Source organism: Otolemur garnettii, unplaced genomic scaffold (assembly GCF_000181295.1).
Source record: "Otolemur garnettii isolate 467f Iridium unplaced genomic scaffold, OtoGar3 scaffold00326, whole genome shotgun sequence".
Taxonomy (NCBI): domain Eukaryota; kingdom Metazoa; phylum Chordata; class Mammalia; order Primates; family Galagidae; genus Otolemur; species Otolemur garnettii.
The window spans coordinates 346601-368246 of NW_003852721.1; the positions used below are offsets into that span (position 1 = coordinate 346601).

General features: G+C 37.2%; 1 long non-coding RNA gene and 1 pseudogene across 1 annotated transcript; both read right to left on the reverse strand.

The window, feature by feature from the left end:
• Positions 1–2148: 2148 nt before the first annotated feature.
• Positions 2149–6127, reverse strand: LOC105888377. The gene is made up of 3 exons (XR_001161855.1): positions 6099–6127; positions 5931–6012; positions 2149–2206 (listed from the first exon to the last, which is right to left on the reverse strand). It is a non-coding gene; the product is annotated as an uncharacterized LOC105888377 (long non-coding RNA).
• Positions 6128–11435: 5308 nt separating this feature from the next.
• LOC100956998 overlaps positions 11436–21646 on the reverse strand; it is a 14116-nt pseudogene continuing 3905 nt past the window's right edge.

A 21646-nucleotide genomic window follows, 5' to 3' on the forward strand; every position in this document is an offset into this window, starting at 1 on the left:
GTGCATGAATGGAAAAGCATGTATCCAATATACTTAATACTAATATGAAACAAATACATAAAGAACTACACACCCACAGGAGAGAAAAATACAATTGAATTGAAATGGCAGGGCTGAAGGAAGGTGCCCATTTGCTCTCATCAAATGTGCACAATGTGAGGGCACACAACACCCTCTGTGGGTGAAGGGCTTAGCTACAACCTGAACTTTACCTAAGATATGCAAACAATGTAACCTAATCATTTGTACCCTCATAGTAATCTGAAATTAAGAAAACAACAGCAACAACAACATACCCAGGATCTGTCAGGGCTGTTATCATTTTCATGATATACTATGTTTTCATTTAAATAAAAGTTAGAAGATAAGTTTATTGCAGGGACACAAAGTAGAAATGGGCTAAAAAGACATTTCTGAGACTGATGTGTTTTTGTTCAGAGACTGAATAAAGTATTTTAGAGATGGACACTTCAGGTGCATCTATTTTCCTTACGGTCAGGAACATTATTTCCCAACTTACAGAGTCTTTTTTTTTTTTTTTTTTTCAGATCTAAGTTTGGTTCTCTTTTAGAGTTATGTAGTAACTCTGCCTAAGGACAAATTGGAATTTTGTGTTATATGTATTCACAAATTTACCCAAATTTTGGTTTTACTCATTTTTCTTAAATTCTAATTTTTCACCACTCTACTTTGCCTTGATTGATCCACAATTACTCTTACTTTTGCACATAAGGAAGTCCATAATATACAGTACATTCCCTCTTCCACACACCTTATGTATTCCTAGTTTTTGAGACATGTTTGCAGATGCAAACATGAAAGATTAGTCAGCTTATTTTGTTACTTAGTTATGTTTTCTGTCAGGGTACAGATATTCAAAATGATTTGATCCTGTGGGCAAAGATAGTCAGAAAATAATTAAAATTTAACTTACAAATTCTGTATCTAGCTACTTCCAAATCCTGGACTGCAACTAATAAGTGAAAAATAATTTTCCTCAGCCTACAATAGGAACTAGCAAACTTTATCACTCTCTGTTTGAAATTAAGTTAATTTATTGTGCTTTCAATCTACCAAAACTGAATTAGCAGTTAATTTGTAATATTACCATGCCTTCTTCACTTAAAACAATTTTACCTCATCAAACCATTCATAGTAAACCCCTACACTGTACTTCAGTACTGTTCTAAAGGGCAAAATTTGGAGACTTGGAAAGCTTTATGCTATTAGCAGACTAAATCAATGCAATCAGACATAAAAGTGAATTATTTAGCTTTAATTAAAATTATATAAAATAATATGACAGTGCTATGTTCTGACATAGCCTAACTGCTTAAGTCTAGGTCTAACACATTCTAATGTCGTCTAATGACAGTGATTAATGTCATTGTGACACTGTTTACTGATATCCTACATGGAAATATGTTATAAGCTTACTACTGTTACCCTAACACCAAAGGCCTCATTCTTTATGATACAAACTCTCTTCATAGGCGCAATCTTTATGACCCCAATCTCTCCTTCAATATAGACACTGAAGTGAGTTAGGGATCACTGGAAATAAGAAGTATTTAACTGGGCGGTGCCTGTGGCTCAAAGGAGTAGGGCACCAGTCCCATATGCCGGAGGTGGTGGATTCAAACCCAGCCCCAGCCAAAAACCACACACACACACACACACAAAGAAGTATTTAACCTAAGCATTACTGACTGGCAATATAAAATTGTAAATTTGGAAACACTGTGAATGATTATTCTTTTAATGTATTCAGTGGCCACCACTGTGAAATTGTTCATAAATTCTATTGCTTAGCAATATGATTAAATAGTTGATGTTACCTTCCTTATCACATAAGAAATGTATAATACAAGGAGTATAATTATAAAAATTATAAAATACACAAAACACCAGAAATCACTTGCCTCTATACCCACGGCAAATTTATAAGTTATTATTTATTTTTAAAATGTTTTAAGCTTTGTAAAGTTAAATGGTTTTTAAAATTGAATATCAAAATTATGACTTACCAATTCTTAAATGCTAGTCCAAATTTCAATTTCTTTTCAACTATTCTATGTTACCAATGCAAAAACCATAATTAACCAGAAATTAAAATTTCAAATTTCTTATACCTGTGGCTGATCAGTTTTGCTTCCTTCGTGCTTCTCTTGCCTTTCCTCTGATGGTACCATGAAGTCTTGTTTTGCTGTCAAAACCATATATTTAGTTAACATGATCTACTTATAATGATCCAATAAAAGCTGCAGTGTTAATTAAAAAAGAGAATATTTTTTCATTTTATAAATTGATAGTTTAAATGGAAGTTAATCTTTAGAAGATTATTTATTTCCTTAAAATAAATTTCAAAATACACTCAGGGAGGCATCAGATATCCCCAGATTCAAGGCATACAAACATCTCACATATTCACTCTTCCATTTGTCTACCTAACATAAATGAACAAAATTTAAAATTATCATAAACAAACAAAAAAAATTATCATAAACGTATGAAGTATCACTGTAAAACTAGTCTCTACTTCATAATTGTATGTTCAAAAACATTGCATGTGTGTTCTTTATATTAATGGTTCACATGGTTGGTGTTGCTTTTTATATCTTCATCAGTGTATACCCAGTTCCTATGTCTGAAACACTCTCCTCTATGGCAAACCCACAGCTAATATTATACTGAATGAAGTAAAACTGAAAGCCTTTCCACTCAGAACTGGAACAAAACAAGGTTGTCCTCTATCACTACTACATCAGGACGAAAGTTCTAGCCAAAATAATCAGGCAAGAGAAGGAAATAAAGGGCATCCAAATGGGGGCAGAAGTGAAACTCTCCCTCTTTGCTGATGATATACTTAGAGAACCCCAATGACTCAACCACAAGATTCCTAAAAGTGATCCAAAATACAGTAATATTACAGGATATAAATTCAGCATCTGCAAATCAGTAGATTTTGTATATGCCAATAACAGCCAAAATGAGAAGTTAATCAAGGAAACAATTCCCTTCACAGTAGCTTCAAATAAAATGAAATCCCTAGGAATATACCAACCAAAAAGATGAAAGACCTCTTTAAAGAAAATTACAAAATCCCTATGAAAAGAAATAGCAGAAGATATTAATAAATGGAAGAACATACCATCTTATAGCTGGGAAGAATCAACAATGTTAACATGTCTATACTTCTCAACACAATCTACCCAGATTCAATGCAATCCCCATTAAAATACCATCGTCATACTTTACAGATTTGGAAAAAATAGTACTTCATTTTGTATGGAACCAGAAAAAATCCCAGATATCCAAAGCACATCTTAGTAATAGAAGCAAGGCCAGGGTATCAGCCTGCCAGACATTAGGCTGTACTACAATGCCATCGGAATGAAAACAGCATGTTACTGGCAAAAAATAGAGACATAGACAGCTAGAACCCAATGGCAAATCATGAAATGAAACTAATATATTACAGCCACCTGATTTTTGACAAACCAAACAAGAACATACATTGGGGAAAAGAATCCCTATTCAAGAAACGGTGCTGGGAGAACTGCATTTATAAGACTGAAACTGGGCCCATACCTTTCTCCACTCACTAAAATTGATTCAAGATGGATAAAAGACCTAAATATAAGGCATAGAACAACAAAAATCCTTGAAGAAACTCTGGAGAAAACACTTGAAGTTATCGGGGTGGGGAAACACTTTATAAAAAAGACTTTGGTGGCAATTTCAATAAACAAAAGATAAAAAATGTGACTTAATTCAACTGAATAGCTTCTTCACAGCTAAGGAGAAAATAACCAAAGCAAACAGACAACCATCAGAATTGGAAAAGATATTTTCATATTATGAATCAGACAAAAACTTGACAAATAAGTCAGGCATTATGGCAGGTGCCTGTAGTCCCAGCTACTCGGGAGGCTGAGGCAAGAGAATCGCCAAAGCCCAAGAGCTGGAAGTTGCTGTGAGCTGTGATGCCACAGCACCTACTGAGGGCAACAAAGTGAAACTCTGTTTCAAAAAAAAACTTTGATAAATAGAATCTACAAAAAAGTCACATTAAGCAACAAAAATAAAAAGAGTCAAAAATCACTTATATCAGTGGGCAAATGAGATGAATAGAACCTTCTCTAAAGAAGACAGATGAATGGCTAACAAACATGAAAAAATGCTCATAGTCCGTAATCATGAAAGAAATGTAAATCAAAACCACTCTGAAATATCATCTAACCCCAGTGAGAATGGCCCACATCACAAAATCTCAAAGATGTAGATGCTGGTGCAGATGTGGAGAGAAGTAAACACTTTTACACTGCTGCTGGGACTGCAAATTAATACAACCATTTTGTAAGGAAGTATGGAGACTCCTCAAAGAACTCAAACTAGGCCTCCCTTTGATATTGCAAACCCATTACTGGACATCTACCCAGAAGGCAAAAAAAAATCATTTTATCCTAAGGACATTTGCACTAGACTGCTTATTGCAGCTCAATTTACAATTGCCAAATTGTGGAAACAACCTAAATGCCCACCAAACCAGGAATAGATTAACAAGCTGTGGTACATGTATACCATGGAATACTATTCAGCCACTAAAAAAGATGGTGACTTATCTTTTATATTAACTTGGAGTTGAAATACATTCTTCTTCTTTTTTTTTTTTGAGATAGCATTTCACTTATTAACCCTTGGTAGAGTGCTGTGGTGTCACAGCTCACAGCAACGTCCAACTCCTGGGCTTAGGCGATTCTCTTGCCTGAGCCTCCCGAGTAGCTGGGACTAAAGGCACCTGCTACAATGCTCAACTATTTTTTTGTTGCAGTTTGGCCAGGGCTGGGTTTGAACCCACCACCCTTAGTATATGGGAGCCTGCACCCTACTCACTGAGCCATAGGCGCTACCTGAAATACATTCTTCTTAGAAAGCATCACAAGAATGGAAAAGTAAGAATGCAATGTACTCCATTCTGATATGAGGACAATTAATTATGGGGTGGAGGATTCCGGGAGTGGGGGAGTTGGGAAGCAGAGAGAAGGAAGCAGGGAGGGGGTTGGCAGGTCACAGTGTGTCACACATCTCCTGGGGGCGGGACACAATTATAAGAGGGACTTTACCTCACAAATGCAAGCAGCATAACCTGGTTCTTTGTAGCCTCCATGATTCCCCACAATGAAATTTTAAAAAATGAATACAAAATAAATAAAGGCAAGGGGGAAAAAAAGAACCTGTAGCATTTTCTTTCTTTCCCTTTTCCTTTGCTTAGTTTTTCCTTTTTCCTGTTTCATTTTTCCTATACTTTCTCTCCTCCCTTCCTTCCTCTCTCTCTCTTTCCTTTCTCTCCCTCCTTCCCTTCCCTTCCATTAGAAATGATGGGAGAAAGCCACTGCAACTAGTTGTGCAGAGTTGTCACAATGACTTTATTCAGTAAACATGAAACGACCATTTAATTTTTCTCATATTGCTGCTTTTATTACGATGAACCCCTGCTCGATAGACACAAAATATGTTAGAACAAGATCAATTTTAAAAGAGTATTTACTGAGTTTTTGTTTTACTCACTGGAGAAGAGTAAGGATGGTCATTTAACGAGAAGTATACAGTGTAAAAAGGTTTTTCAAAATAGAAGACAGCTAACAAATGTATTTTTAAAACTTAATTTCCAGAAGACTCAGTGAACAGTAAGTAACTTCCTAAAAGTTTCTTGGTGTACAGTTACACTTAAAGTCTTTTAAATGTGGATTTTATGCATGTTAAAATGTCGTGGCCTATGGAATTTTTTAAAATGTTAACATTTGTTATTAGTAACATTTTGATATTTTTTCTAACAGATATTTTAATAGAAATAATTCATAGTAAACATGGCTATATAAATATTGTATTGCAATGAAAGGATTTTTATGAAAGAAAAAAACAATTACCTGATCTGGATGTTTTCACATTCTTCCTTCCTACTGTTTTCTTCAGACTGGAAACTGTCCTGTTAATAGTACTCCGAATAGCCTTTAAAACAAATTGTATCATCAATAATGAATATTGCACACAATGGGCCGTGAATAATTCCAGATGAAAAAAATGAATGTTATTACCTTCAATGGATGATGTTTCTTAAAATATGCTAAAAAATAAAAGGCACATATAATCAATGAAAATGACAGTAGAAATGTAAATATGACAAAGTCAAACATACATTCATAGAAAGTTCCTATTGAGCTGAATCCTCGAGTAAGAAAATAATTTAATTACTTTGGGTTTTGGGTCATATTATATTATTATTATTTTCATGCTGCTGACAGAAATGTGACAGAAATAAGTAGAAGAAAAATAGGAATATAGGTTTAATACAATAAGCAGCTAAGATTTCAAAAGAAAGATTATGTTTCAAATAAGAAACTTCAAATAGAAAACTGAACGTTTCATGTGAGCAGTGATGTTTCATCAGAGGAATAAACCATAACCCTAAAAGTTAAATGACAAGGCTGATGGTAGAAGCCTATGATATATCTTCAGCGCAGCACTTAAAAATCATTTATACCATTACACGATGAGTTCTTCAGTTTGTCATGTTATTTAGGAAGGACACAATTGTGATCAAAATTTAGTTGAACATATACTGCATTCCATGTTTTTAATCAGCAAGCATGTATATATACTTGTAGAATAACAGTGGAGAAAAATATTCATATTTTTCCATGCCCATGTGAACGAAGAATAGGACATTTCTTATGTCCTTTGGTTTTGTCATTTTAAAGACTCTTCATTGACTTAGTCAAGAGTTATATAGGATATAATGGAGAAATTGTATAAAATAAGCTGTCATTATTAAAATATTTATCAAAAAGGAGAAAATGAATACCATAAAAAAACTACAATTTTTATTAATAACCACCATAATTCAAGATGAATGGAAAATTAATTGAAAATAACAAAAAATTCAAGAAATAACCTGTATAATTCTATCTTTTCTAAAATTAGTTTAGTGGACATGTTAATGTTAAGCCACATTAATGGCTTAATGACTATTTCTATGTCTCAGAGATTTAATAGCTATTTTTTCTTTTATAAGTTTGAAAATTAGTGAATTTTAAGAATATAAAAAGATCAGCAATTCTCCCAAACTCATGTAAATCTTATAGAAGAATCATAAGTAGGATTATAGATTATATGTAACACAATATTAGTGGAATCTGTGTGTTTAAAAAAAACTTTGACATGCAGTCAGATGAATATTTTCTAGATTGAAATAGATGACATCTATCTTAAGCAGCGTCTTTTATGAAAAGAAAGATTTAAAAAATCACAACACTGAGCTGTTTCTTATAAGAAAATAAATAAAAAAAACAACAAAGTTATCATTTGGTCAGCAAGTATTCTTCCTATGTACCCTCCTATTGGAATGGAAATCCTAGCTAGTCCTTTTTAGGATACCAGAAGTTCATATATTTTTTGTTTCCCCCTTAGCTATCTTCCAAGTCCTTTCCTTATAGAAGTAACATAAGGAAGTCTGACACTTACAAGACTAATATCATCCACCACGTTGTATTCTGTGTTCTTTGAAGTGATTGCAAGTTGGGAAACAAATCATGCTAGTAAATTCCAGGTTTTGAATATAGAACAACAATCTCTAAAATTGCCCTAAATGACCATTTATGTACATTCAGGTTAATTTGCGTGTTTTTACTTAATACACACACGCACAAAAACACAAGATGCTATGTCATCCACATTTCATGCATTCTTGGGACTGATTTTCTTCTCTCTTCCATGAAATTCTGTTAAATGATATTGCCTTTAATTACATCTGCAATTGTCTTAATTGCATACCATAAAGAGTATTGTGTCACACATTGAAAATTTCATTAATTTTAGTCAGTTAATATTTCTACACTTGAATAATTTTTTTAAATTAAGTCATAGCTGTGTACATTAATGCATTTATGGAGTACAATGTGTTGGTTTTATATACAATCTGAAATACTTTCATTAAATTGGTTAACATAGCCTTCACTGCACTTTCTTAATTATTGTGTTAAGATATTTAGACTCTACACTTAGTAGATTTGACATGTACCCTTTTAAAATGCACTATAGGTATGGTCGCACCAATTACTCTCCCTCCACCCATCGTCCCCCCCCCTTTTCCCCTTCATCTTGGGCTGTAGTTGGGTTATAGTTTTCATATGGAAGTGTGGGTGCTTATATATTGGTTTCATAGTAGGGCTGAGTACATTGCTATTTCTATAAAATGGCTATTTAGAGAAAAAAATAGGTATTTCTTAAAATAGTAGTCAATGCTTGTATATTTAAATTAATTTCTGATTAAATGACATTAATGCAACACAGATCTCTAATGCCTGACAGTTACGGAGCAATGAAATGGGTTACTGTGGTTTGTCCCAAGTCCACCACTCCCTCCCACTTCTAGGGATCTCTGGACCCTAATCTTACCTCTGAGTGCAAATCTGCTGGATCTATCTGCAGTGAGTTCTTTCATATTTTCTCATCATTAACTGCATTGTTACCCAGCTAACACCCTCTAGCCTCCCTCTGTCCCCATTTAAAATGTCTATTCCTTTGCAGAGTAACCTTCAGATTTGAGGTCTCCATTCGTCTGCTGGGTCATCTTCATCATGTCTTTTCTCTTAGCAGAAATATATTATATCTATTATGTCAATGTCTTAATTTCTTTGTTCCCTGCCCTCTAGCTAGAAATATACTGAGAAATAACAACAAAACAATGCTTTCCCTTGATTAAAATATCACGGAAGTGCTCTCCAGTGGCTTTCTCTACATATTTCTCTACAACAAAGTTTGTGCACTTGCCACTCAGGGTGGCCCAACAACCAGCAACACCAACATCACACGTATTAACAATGCAGAAGCCCTTGCCGGCTGAATCAAAATGTGCATTTTAAACAAGATTCCCAGCACATTTCTAATTTGACAATTCTGATCTATACTAAGTGAGTATACACATACCTTACCTGAATTACCCATTTACAGTCTAACCTCAAGTTCTTCTCTAGCGCATTCTCCGAATAGAAAGGACATCAAAAATGATACTGATTCCAGTGCAATTTTCATAAAGCCAGAGATGCCCTGAGCACTTGATAGATAAAAAACTACTGTATTCTTCCTATTTCACAAACCTTGAATTACATGATTAAATGCTATGAAGTACCACCACTTTATATGACATGAAATTACATACATGTATGGCTCACCTTCTATTCTTCCATTCTTCCACACTACATCCAACAGCTCTGCAAGACCAGGGGCCTCTGCATGACCAGGGGCCTCAGATCTTACTTAATGCCTTCCCCAAAGGGAAAAACATAGGAAGAACAGGGAAGTTTGTGCTACTTCTCTGACTCATTTTGGCACTGGAAGCTCATTTTATTATATTCTTCTCACCTGTTTAACACCTTGTTCTACCTTTTAATTTAATTTATTTCAATTAATTTATTTCAATTGCTTTTAATTACATTTCAGTAGGAAGCCTCAACACCATGTGTGGAGGAGAAAATGGGAAGGTCTTGGTTTCTGAGTACTTTTGGTTGGCCAAGTGTGGCCAGACACTGGGCAGAGGGGCTCCGTCTGCTGGGGCATTGTCTATCCCTGGTCAGTGGGAGAGGGCAGCAGGGGTGCTCCCCATAGCAGTCCTGCTGTAGCCTTCCCGTCTGGCCTGGCCCTGGGGAGAAATGAGCTTAGCCTTCCTCAGCAAGGTTGAGGTAACTGAGACCCCACCCAAGGGCATCTTCTCAGCCCACGAAATACGAGCTTGTGTGCAAGTTACATTTTAAAAACAGATTTTCATCTGAGGTGAACCCAGATGTCACTTCTGCTTAACATGCCAAGCATGAGACTGGCAAGTGGCACAGAGAAGTTTAGGTCCTTCCTGTGCTATTCTAGGCCCAGAGAAACTGAGAAGACACCTGCTCTCTTGGCCCGGAGGCTGTTCAGGAAAAGCCAACAGTCAGAGTGCCAGCCTCAAGTTCCGAGTGCCCCCCTCCTCTGGACCTCGCAGTTCAAACAAGGCCTAGCAGAAAGAGGGGTGTTTTCAGTTTCAGGCATACATATGCCAAAATTTATTAATCCATTCATGGGTCGATGGGCACTTGAGCTTCTTTGATGACTTGACAATTATAAATTGGGCTGTCGTAAATATTCTGGTGCAAATATTTTTGTTGTAAAATGATTTTTTGTCTTCTGAATATACACCTAGTAGAGAAATTGTAGGATCGGATGTCAAGTCCACCTTTAGTTCCCTAAGTTTTCTTCAAAACTCTTTCCAAAAGGAATGTATTAGCTTGCATTCCCATCAGCAGTGCAAAGTCTTCCCTTCTCTTCACATCCAGGCCAACATCTGCAGTTCAGGGACTTTGTAGTGTGGTCTACTCTTCCTGCAGTTAGGTGATATCTCAAACTGGTTTTGATTTGTGTTTCTCTGATGATTAATGACGATGAGTATTTGTTCATGCATCTGTAGGCCATGTGCCTATCTTCTTCAGAGAAGCTTCTGTTCAAGTCTCTTGCCCACAATGAAATGGGATCACTTGTTCTTTTCTTATTAATAATTTTGAGTTCTCTGTGGATTCTGATTATCAAACCTTTGTCAGAAATATAACCTGCAAATATCTTTTCCCATTCTGAGGGCTGTCTGTTTGCTTTACTTACTGTGTTCTTGGCTGTGCAGAAGCTTTTCAGTTTGATCACATCACAGTAATATATTTGGGGTGTTGCTTTAATTCCCTGGGGAGTCCTCCTCATAAAGTATTCTCCCAGGCCAATTAATATGTTATTCTTAGTATAATATCTCAAGAATGGAAGAAAAAGTATCCAGTGTACTCAGTACTATTATGAAACCAATATATAACCTTTACACAAATGATAAAACACAACTATAGCCCAGGATGACAGAGGGAAGAGGTAGGAGAGGGATGGGGAGGAGGGAAGTTGGATGGAGGGAGGGTAATTGGTGGGACCACACCTATGGTACACATTGAAAGGGTACATGTCAAATCTATTAAAAGTAGAGTATAAGTGTCTTAACACAATAATTAATTGAGGTGAAGGCTATGTTAACCACTTTGATGTAAGCATTTTAAATTCTACATAAAATCAGCACATTGTAAAAAACTAAAATAAAATAAAATGATTTTAAGAGAGAGAGAGTAAAAAAGAAAGAAACAGAGGTGTGCCATGGAGGCAATGGAGACTGCTGCCCTTATACCCAAAATCGGCCTCACACATGCTCAGATGGTGTGGCCAATCCTTTGCCTTGGTCCAGTCTCACCTTTGGAGGCAAGCAGCAGGAGGACTTGCTTCCTTTCTTCAGGCTCTTGGCCGACAGCCCCTTGAGGCTGGCTGTCCACGGTAGGCTACAGGCTGCCCCCAGCATCCTTCTCTGTTCACCAGCACTGCTATCACTGGGAGGGGGTCTTGACCTCACTGCTGTCCCTCTGGCTGGGCTTTGGCTTTAGCAGGATGAATCTCTTGAGGAGGTCAGTTTCTGAGATTGCCTGGGCTGCTGCATCACCCTCAGCAGTGTACCTGGAGGCTTCAGGGATATTCTGCGAACCCATGGTGTGGTGCCAGTAGCACTGCGGGGCAGCATGGTGGTGGGTGTGTGAGGACACGAGTAATGTTCTGTGCCCCTGTTAAGCAGCCTCACGTTCCTCTCCATCTCCAGCAAGATCCACTTGTGCTGCTCAGTGATAGCCAGTGTGGCACTGTGGACCCGCTGGTAAATCCGCTCCCGCTCCTGTGTCTGGGAGGTGTAGAGCCCTTCTCCAGAGTTGCACATACTGACAGCCTTAAATAGGTAAAGCATGTTGCGTCCTAGCCATAGAGGTGCAATGAGATGAGCTTTGGACTGCTATGTCCCAGAGGTAGCTGTTCTCCTGGGTGATCTGCAGTTTGCCCTCACTTTACAGGTCGAGGTGTGGGCAGGGCAGCAGGAAGACACCATACGCCCCTGGGGCCAGAAAGTCAGGCTCTCCCTGACTGGTGTCATTTAGCCCACCCCAGACATTCAACAGATAGTGTTTTGCACCACTCTTTAACCTCCAGCTCTGAGTCACAGGTGAAGGCTGGTACCCAGTCATTGGTGAATATGATGGCTGCCGCCTGCTGCTCAGTCTCCTTGGGGAGCCATGTGACACACTTGGCATTGCTGATGTCACTCACCTTGGGGCAGCCTCCGAGGTGTACTGACTTCTCATCTGGATACTTCTCCGTCTCAGGGGCCCCTTGTTGGAGGATTTCCAGAACACCAGCCAGCACCTCCAGTAGATTCCCAGATTCCTGCTCTTCATCATGTAGCCTTGCTTGACGATGTCACTAAAATTGGTTTCAATGATTCTCCCCCATCCCTGGGCACCAGGCCTGGTGAGGCAAGGGGAGGGATGCCCAGGAACCTGGCTTGGGGCACCTCTGATCACCAGTTCCAGGCATTCCTCCTGCCGGCCACTCCTAACCTCCCGTCTCAGTGTTATTCTAGCAGCTCCTTTGCAAGGCACCTACTGGGCTCTGAGCCAGGTCTAGAGCCTGCTGAGTGAAGCCTCAGGGCAGGAACATGCCTGCCTCACTGCGGGGGCTACAGGGGTAATAGGATGGTGATGGGGCCAAGGAGCAGGCAGGGAGGTTAGGGAGGCTCATGCTCCAGCTGAGATTCCTGCTCTATCTTTTATTTAGGAAGTATTTGATTGGACCACCCTGCCATTACACCCATCCACTCCTTTTCTCTCCATGTACTCCCTGACTATCTGCTTTCCCAGTTCTTCTCCCCTTTTTGTTCTCCTCTTCCTGATTTCCTGACTTTGCTGAGCTCTCAGACCATACTGAGATGGGCCCAAAGCTTCAGCTTCTTTAGTCATTCTCTCGGTTTCATCTTCACCTGGTGCTAACACCTGAGAAGAGATACAACTTAACACTGTTCCGCTTCTTTTCTTTTGTTTACTATAGATTTAATAGGTCATTTTCCTTGGCACTTAGAATATGTTGGTGCTCAAGTTTTTCAATAAACATTTTTTCAAATGACTTTTTCAATAAAATGCAGTGCTTACCCTTAACTTGTTTGGGTACTGTCTTGGTTCCATTTAAATTGCCACTCCCAGAAGAATGACCAAGATCCTCCATGGTAAGATTCTCTGATAACTTCTGCTAAAAATAACATCAATGTTGAGTTTCAATTACAGTATAATTATAATAAGTGGCACCAAGATTTCCTAATCACTTCCTTTACACATGTCTGTATTTTCTACTCTAAATTAAACAATTAATTTCACCTTTAAATAAAAATGATTTCTTGAAAACAAAAAAGCATTGCAACCTTACATATGCTCTCTAGATGAACCTTAGCTTCCACCTGGGTACGGCTATTGATTCTGTAGACTGAGCACAGGCAGCCAAAGGAAACATATTCAAGGACAAAACATTAATTCATGTCATATCACAACAAGGAACTTACTTCACCTTCCATAACATTACTTTGCATTCTCCACCAACACAAATAAATGTTGCAAAAATATTAATACATGGGCTAACATACTTCTGGCATTAAATCATTAAAATATTTCTCACTCAAGAAATATTTCAGTGTTAACATTAGATACAAGCATAATGGGCAACTTGGAGTATGTCATGTTGAGTATAAGCTCAACAGTGTCAACACTGCTTCATTTAGCTAAACAAGGCCTTGAAGACATCTAAATGTTTTCTGATAAAACTTTTACTGATAGGTAAAATTGCTGAAGAAATAGAAAATCTATGATAAGAAAAACTTGCCTTATTTTTATGTTTAAATAAAACCAAAAAAGTACATATACCATGCAACTCCTTCCCAAGTAGGAAACACCTTCAAGAAAGTATGGCAAACCTCAATAAAAAGGGAAGGATGGAAACAGAGAAGACATCTTCTGGAAGCTCCTAAGTGTTGCAGTCATTTACTTGTATGTTTTCTTCTCTACACATTATAGTAATGAAAGTAAAAATCATGATGAAGATAGTGACCCCAGGTTCTGCTTTCTGGTCAATGTAGGAGGTAGGAATAAAATGGAAAAACTGTGATTAATACAATGTGCAAAAGTGGAAAATCAGAATGGACCAGACAAGTGACAAGGACAAAGCCACAGTGACAAGTGAAGCATCCACCTCATTTTGAACTTGAACTTTTTCTTCTCCAAAGGTGGGAATTCTACTGGTAACATGCCTTCCTCATTCTTGACCCTTCGCATCTCTTGCTGTATTTCTTTCTTCATAAACACATATGCTTTTGATAGTCTGTTTCTATGTGGTGGTGAGGGATTCATGTTTTGTGATCCAGGTTCATGGTTTATACATATTAGCATTGTTGTCCTCATCTAATGCCTCAGGAACACGTGCAGTATGTACTGTTTTTCCTTCCTCATAAGTGCCAGTAGCAGCAGAAGCACTTGTCCTTTTGCTTGAAGAAGAACACACTTCATTTCTTTGCTGTTATCAAGTCAGATTTTGCATCACTAGGCTGAAGTATAGTTCTGATATCTAATATCCAATTAATGATGTTTGGGTACCTATTTCTTTCCACTTCACTACTAAACTCTAGTGTCCCTTCATTTCAACTGTAACTTCTGAGTTCCTTGCTTCTTTTGGTGTCTGTATCTATTTCACGTCTCCTCATCTGTGTTAAATACAAGCCCATTGTCTGTCTCCATTGTTATTATATTCACTGTATACTTTTTTTTTTTCATTTCAACAAAGTTCAGGTGAGTGGCGAGTATACTTCAGGGACACAATGTAGGCATGAGATGAAAAGGTATTTTTGTGACTGAGGCTTTTTTCTTGAGAAAAAATGCCTGAAACGGTATAGAGGTGGACACTCCAGGTGCATCTTTCCCCTCACAATCTGCTATATTATTTTTGAAATTAGATGGTGCTTTTTAAAAATTAAATCTTGTTCACCTTAGATTTTTGCTTCTGTGCTCTGCTACAGGACAAGACGGATTTTTTTTTAAAATCACTAAAGCCCTGTGGCTAACTCATTTGACAGGGGATTTACCTAATTTCCTTATTCTCTTTTGCCTTGTTTGATCTGTAGTTTCTCATACTTGTTTACACAAGGACGGATACACATGTACATTCTCTCTAGCACAATTCTGAATAATTCTTGTTACTTGAAACATGTTTTCTGATGAAAACATGCAAGTTTAATGTACTTATTTTGTTATTCTGTTTTGTTTTCTGCTAGGGAACATGATTTTTTCCAAATAATTGTATCCTTACTGATCACGTGTACACCAAATTAGAAAATAGAACAGAAAATTCATAAAATGGAACAGGAGAACACGTTGGAGCTATATTTAGCTATATTTAGCAACTATATTTAGCTATATTTAGCTATATTTAGCTATATTTAGCAACTCCCAAATCATTGAATTGCAAATAAAAAGTAAAAAATAACTTTTTCTTAGTCTACATAAGAGAAAGGTGTGAACTAGTAATTCAACATTTTCATTCTTGGCCTATAATTCACTTAACTTATCTTTTAAACCTACCAAATGTATTAGCAGAAGACTTGTAGTACTGCAAAGCCTTCCTCAGTTAAGAAACTTTCATGCATATACCTTTGATAGTGGATCCCTACATTGCTTGTCAGTACTTTCTCTAAAGGTTAACAATGGGATACTGGGCAAACTTTACATTGCCAGCAGAGAACATCAACAACAATCACAAAGATAAGTGAACTTTCAAATTTTATTTCAAATAATATAACATAATATGACAGTGTTATGTTCTGACACAAACTATCTGCTTAAGCCCACGTCTAATATATTCTAATGTTCTCATAAGACAGTGGGTAAAGGAACCTTGATACCGTTTAATAATCTCCTACAGGTAAGTGAGTTACAACTTGCTGCTGCATCCTCACAACAAAGTCCCACTCTGCAAGGCAGAATTCTCCTTATAGGCACAGTCTAATCACACCGTTCCCTCTCTCAACACACATTGAACTGAGTTAGAGGCCACAAGGCAGAAGAAATACACTACCTGGCATGAATGAATGGCAGGATAAAACTACACTACATTTTGGGGCATTGGGAATGGTGACTCTTTGAACACGAGTCCATCTCAGTGGCCATCATAGTGAAATTGCTCATATTTTCTCTGGCTTAATAATATGGTTCTATACTTGGCATTACCTTCCTAATCATGTAAATTTATAAAATTACAGAACAAGGAAAACACCAGAAACTCTCTCTATCTATTCTAAGGGCAAGATTAGCTGTTAAGTCACTCTTTACTTTAGGAATCTTTAAGTTTTATAACTAGTGAAAAAACTTCTTAAAATTAAATATTGTCTTAAGACATACAGATTCTAAAATGCTATCCCAGTAGGAAATGTCCCTTGGACTATGTCACATTGCTCATGTAAAGAAAACAATATTAAACCAGGAACTTAAATTTAAATTTGTTGATACCTGTGGCTGGTTATTTCCACTTCCTTTAAGCTCTTCTTGCTCTTCCTCTGATATTGATACCGATGTTAGTTCTGTAAATTTCATATATTTAGTTAAATGGGTTTCTTAGAATGATTTCATAAAAGCTGCCATCTTTATAAAAATGGGTAGAAAGCAAAATTTCTTTTATTCATAAATTGAGAGTTTAGATGAAGGTAGATCTTTAGCAACTATATACTTCTTTTTAAAATACTCCTAATTAGCTTACACATTACTTTTATTCTTTTATTTTTTCAGACAGAGTCTCATTCTGTTCCCCTCAGTAGAGTGCCATGGCATCCTAGCACACAGCAACGTCAGTCCCTTGGACTCTAAGCCATCCTCTTGCCTCACATTCCTAAGCAGCTAGAACTACAGGAATCTACCACAATACCATGCTACATTTTCTATCTTCAGTAGAGATAGGGTCTTGCCCTTCCTTAGGCTGTTCTCAAACTCCTTAGCTCAAGTGATCTACCTGCCTTGGCCTCTGAGAGTGTTAGGATGATAGACATGAGCCACCATTCCTGCCCTTACTAGTCAACATTTTAAAAGCCATTGAGAATGCTACTAGATAGCTTTTGGGGGAGGGAGGGTACAAGCCACAAACATCACAATTCATACACTCAATAAAAATGACAACAACATCATAAATAAAGCAAGATTTACAAATCCAGTAAAACATAAAGGTAACACTATATACTCTGGTCTACTTCAAAATAGTACTTGTAACATAGTGTGCATGTAGTTAAAAATTAATAGTTCTCATACTTTCTATTAGGTTTTATACCTTTATCAGTGTATGCCCCGTTCCTTTCATGTAAAATGCTTTCCTCTAATATTCTGACAAATCACCTTCCACTGTTAGACTCAGAGTGCCACATGAAGCCTTCACTGTTTCTGGCATTTTCCCCAGATGAACAGGCATCTAGTCTCTGTTGGGGCTGTCTTACTACTTAAGGGATTTCTCCTCTGCAACTTTTCCTCCTGAACTGTGGTTTATTTATTTCCTTTTTCCTTCACAATATAAATAAATTTATTTATTTTCCTTTTAAATTTTTTTGATTTGTTGTCTTTATCTAGTAAAGAAAATTAAAGGGCCATACAATTATTGGTACTTTAATTTCTCCTGAACCGTTTCTTTCCATTTCTATCCCTTTGTCTTATAAGCCATATAAGGGGGAAATATGCCACAATCCCATTAGATAAATAGTCTGAATCTGTTTTATTTGACTATTATTGGCTCTAAGTTTAAAAGTATGTATGTAAACTGTGTCAAGGTTGGCTTTTCCAGAGGTCATGTATGAGCTGAGGAGTAAAGGGTGAGATGAGCAAGGTGAAAATGTAAAGACACCAGGAAAAAGGGAGAACAGGACAGAAAGTAGCAAGGGAAAAGAGAAGCCTGAAAGAGGGTGTGCATTTGTCCAAAATAGAGGGATTGGCTCAAAGGCACTCCCAGATGTTGTTCAGTATGGCGAGAGAAAAGGCAGACACGTAGGGAAAGTGGTAAAATGGAGAGCTGAGAAAAAGTAAGATTATGAAAGCCTTCTGTGAAACCTAAAAGTACTAGGATATTGCTAATTTAAGGAATGTTTAATCATCCTTCTGGCCCTGGAGAGAGAGCACAGTAAATGCTGTAGGGAAGCTGAATTCTAGGGGCACATGAATAAATGGAAGATGACTTACAGGCCATATAGCAAAATAAACACACTTCTGAAACATATGAATGTTTTAGGAATGCTTCACATAGTGTCAGTGGCCAGTGTAATGAGAATTTTTATTGAATAAATAAAGGAGTCTGGGTTTTGTATTTTTTTCAATTTTAATGCACAGTACACTAAGTATTAATGTTTACAACCCACTGTATACAAAAGCTCCTAGGGATCCCCAATCACTTTTGCTGACATTTGCCCCTTTTTAAATCTGCATTCAGAGAGTTAAGTTAAGCGTGGTTCACGTGTGTTGGAGTGGTATAGAGAGCTTAAATTAAACAAGGACACTAGGGTCATTCTCCACAGATCCAAAAAATGTAATGTTGAGCAAATAAAAAAGCCACAGTATGCTATATACATTGTACAACATTTATGTAAAAATTTATGACACAAAAACAAGTTCTCAGTAATATTTACTGCCATACACATACATGGTCAAATACTTTGAAAGTCCATGGAAATAATGTACAGATAATTACAGGTGTTGATTACATCTGCATAATATTTTTAATAGTACAATAGAACTATTTTATACTAGGAACATTTCAGGATAACTGATTTTAAAGACTGTGTCTACCAAATATTCATAAAGGAATGATTAATTATTTTACTAACACGGATACCCCTTCACACAGACACAGTCTGCAAATTAGAATATCTGACTTCCTTAGTATCATCAATGTAAAAACAGTAAGATAGAATAATTAAAGTTAAAATATGAGTGACATGTTAACATGAAGTACTCCTTTAAGTAAAGATTTGATTTCCAATAAGCACTTGAAAAATTGTGGAGTTACAATATTCACTTCTGTCAATTCCTTAACAAGGACAGAGATGCCAAGTTGGAGAACTATGGGAGGCAGAATAACAAAAACCAGAACAAGAAAAGAAAAGAAAATAAAATTACCTGTTGTGGCTTCTTGCACTTTAATTGTTTCTACTCCTTTATCTGGAGTAGCAGCTTCTGTGTTAGAGGTACCCACAGTGAGCTTTGAAAAAAAGTGTATCATAAGTAATGCATAATTTCACAAAATATACAGGGAATAATTGAAGACAATGAATGTTGTTACCTGAAACTGAGGTTCTATCTTAGAATCCCCTAAAAAACAAAGAACATATGCAATCAGTGTAAATGACAGTGTAAATGTAGATATGATTAAACCAAACATACAGTTGAGGAGAGTTCCTATTGAGCTGAACCCTCAAGCTTGGCTTTGAAAATAATTGCTTTAGGTTTGGGTCTGCTTTTTCCCTCTTGTATTGATTGATTGATTGATTGATTGATTTAGGGGCAGACAGGAACATAACAGACATCAACTGAAGACAATAGGATATAATTTTAATATCATGCACAAGTAAAACTTCAAAACTGACATTGGATTTCACTCAAATGAAACAAATAAAAACCACTCAAGTGAGAAAGTGCACATACAGCAGGGTGAAGAGTGGTCTTTATTCGAAGGAGCAAATCATGACCCAGAGAAGATAAAGGACGAGGTTGATGGCAGAAGCTTACAGCATGTCTTTAGTGCAACCCACAAGCATCATTTATACCATATGCTGCAAGGATCTGCCATGTTCTTCAGTTTGTGCTGCATTTCAGAAGGAACCCAGCTGTGATAACAGTTCAGTTGAGGGCATAATCAATTTCTCATTAGAGAAAGAGTTTGATCAATCTACATGGATAGACCATTGTAGAATAACAGTTTTAAAAATGTGATCTTTGGCTCAGCGCCTGTGGCTCAACTGGCTAAGGCGCCAGCCACATACACCTAAGGTGGCGGGTTCGAATCCCCAGCCTGGGCCCGCCAAACAACAATGATGGCTGCAACCAAAAAATGGCCGGCGCTGTGGCGGGCGCCTGTAGTCCCAGCTACTTGGGAGGCTGAGGCAGGAGACTCGCTTGAGCCCAGGAGTTGGAGGTTGCTGTGAGCTGTGAGGCCATGGCACTCTACCCAGGGGGATAGCTTGAGGTTCCGTCTCAAAAAAAAAAAAAAAAAAAAAAAATGTGATCTTTTCCACACCCATAAAGCCGCAAGTATACCAATATTTCTTGGGTCTTCTACTTTTGTCATATTAACTCTGTTTCTCAGTTCATATCAAAAGTAAGTGAGAAATTATACATACTGAGCTATCAATGGTGAACTATTTATCAAAAAGGAAAGCACTGAATGGCCACAGAATTATTAGCTATCAATAAAATTTTATATTCAAAAATCACTAGAATGTTCACTGGTTATGACATTAAAATTCATAAAAGGCATACATAAGCTATTAAACTGTATTTCAAATTTTTAGAATAGTAGGGGATACATGTTATATTTATATACTTTCCTCTTCCACAGAGGAAATCTAGTGATAAGTGTATTGTTTCTAAAATTAGGGTCCTTGGGGATGTCACATTAATCCATTCAGAAATTTTAGGTAACAGATAATTTATAGGAAAAAATTAGCATTTAAAAGCAGCCATCTACGGTGAAAGTAACTTCACCTGATTAACAAGTATCAAGGCAACATATATAAGAGAAGCCTGATAATTCAGGAGTAAAGAAATGTATCTCTGTGTTCTGCCTCAATCCCAGCACTTCCTCCTCCTTCCAGTAATCTCTAGAACTGCAGTTATCCAATCTTCTCTGGGTGTGCAAATTTCCTGAAGCCACCTGAACTGAGCTCTCTCATGTTTGTTCATCGGTAGCTGAGAAATTACCTAGCTAACTTTTTTCTTCCCTGCCTCTTTGCCCACTCACAAGCCCTCTTGGTATGGAAAAAAAAAAAAAGGAAAGAAAAAAATCTTGCAATCTGCTGTATGGATTATTTCAACCACCTCTTTCTGTTTGATTTAGCTATAACATAGTTCATATACAATCTCAGTTTCTCTATCATACAGTGTCATCCTCCAGCTAGGATCATGCTCAGAAATAAGAGCAAAAGAATGCTTTCCCTTGAATCTAGGTTGGAAGTGGTCTTCAGTGGTGCCTCTTACACAGTTCTCTACAGTGAACTCTACACCCTAGTTATTCAGGGCGTTCTGAGGACCAACAGCACTGGAGACGCATGAGAACGCATTAGGACTGTAGAATTACAGACCTGCTCAATCATGATGTGCATTTTTAACATGGTCCCCATTGACTACTGAATGTTTGAGAAGCTCTGGTCTTTAAAGAGTGTGAGTCCACATTTCTGTATCTAAAAATATCCTTTGGAATATAGCCTCAGTTCCTCCCAGTCACTTATTCCACACTAAAATGGCATTTAAAATCTCAAAGATTCCAATGGAATGTTACTGGGCTACAGCTTTTGTGACCTCTCCACGAATTAGCCTATTGTCTTCTAGCCACCTCCATCCAACTGAACCATATGCAATGCAGAACCATCACTTTATACGACATAAAACTGCATACCAGTACCACTCCACACCCCATCAGACAGCTCTGCAGGACCAGGGGC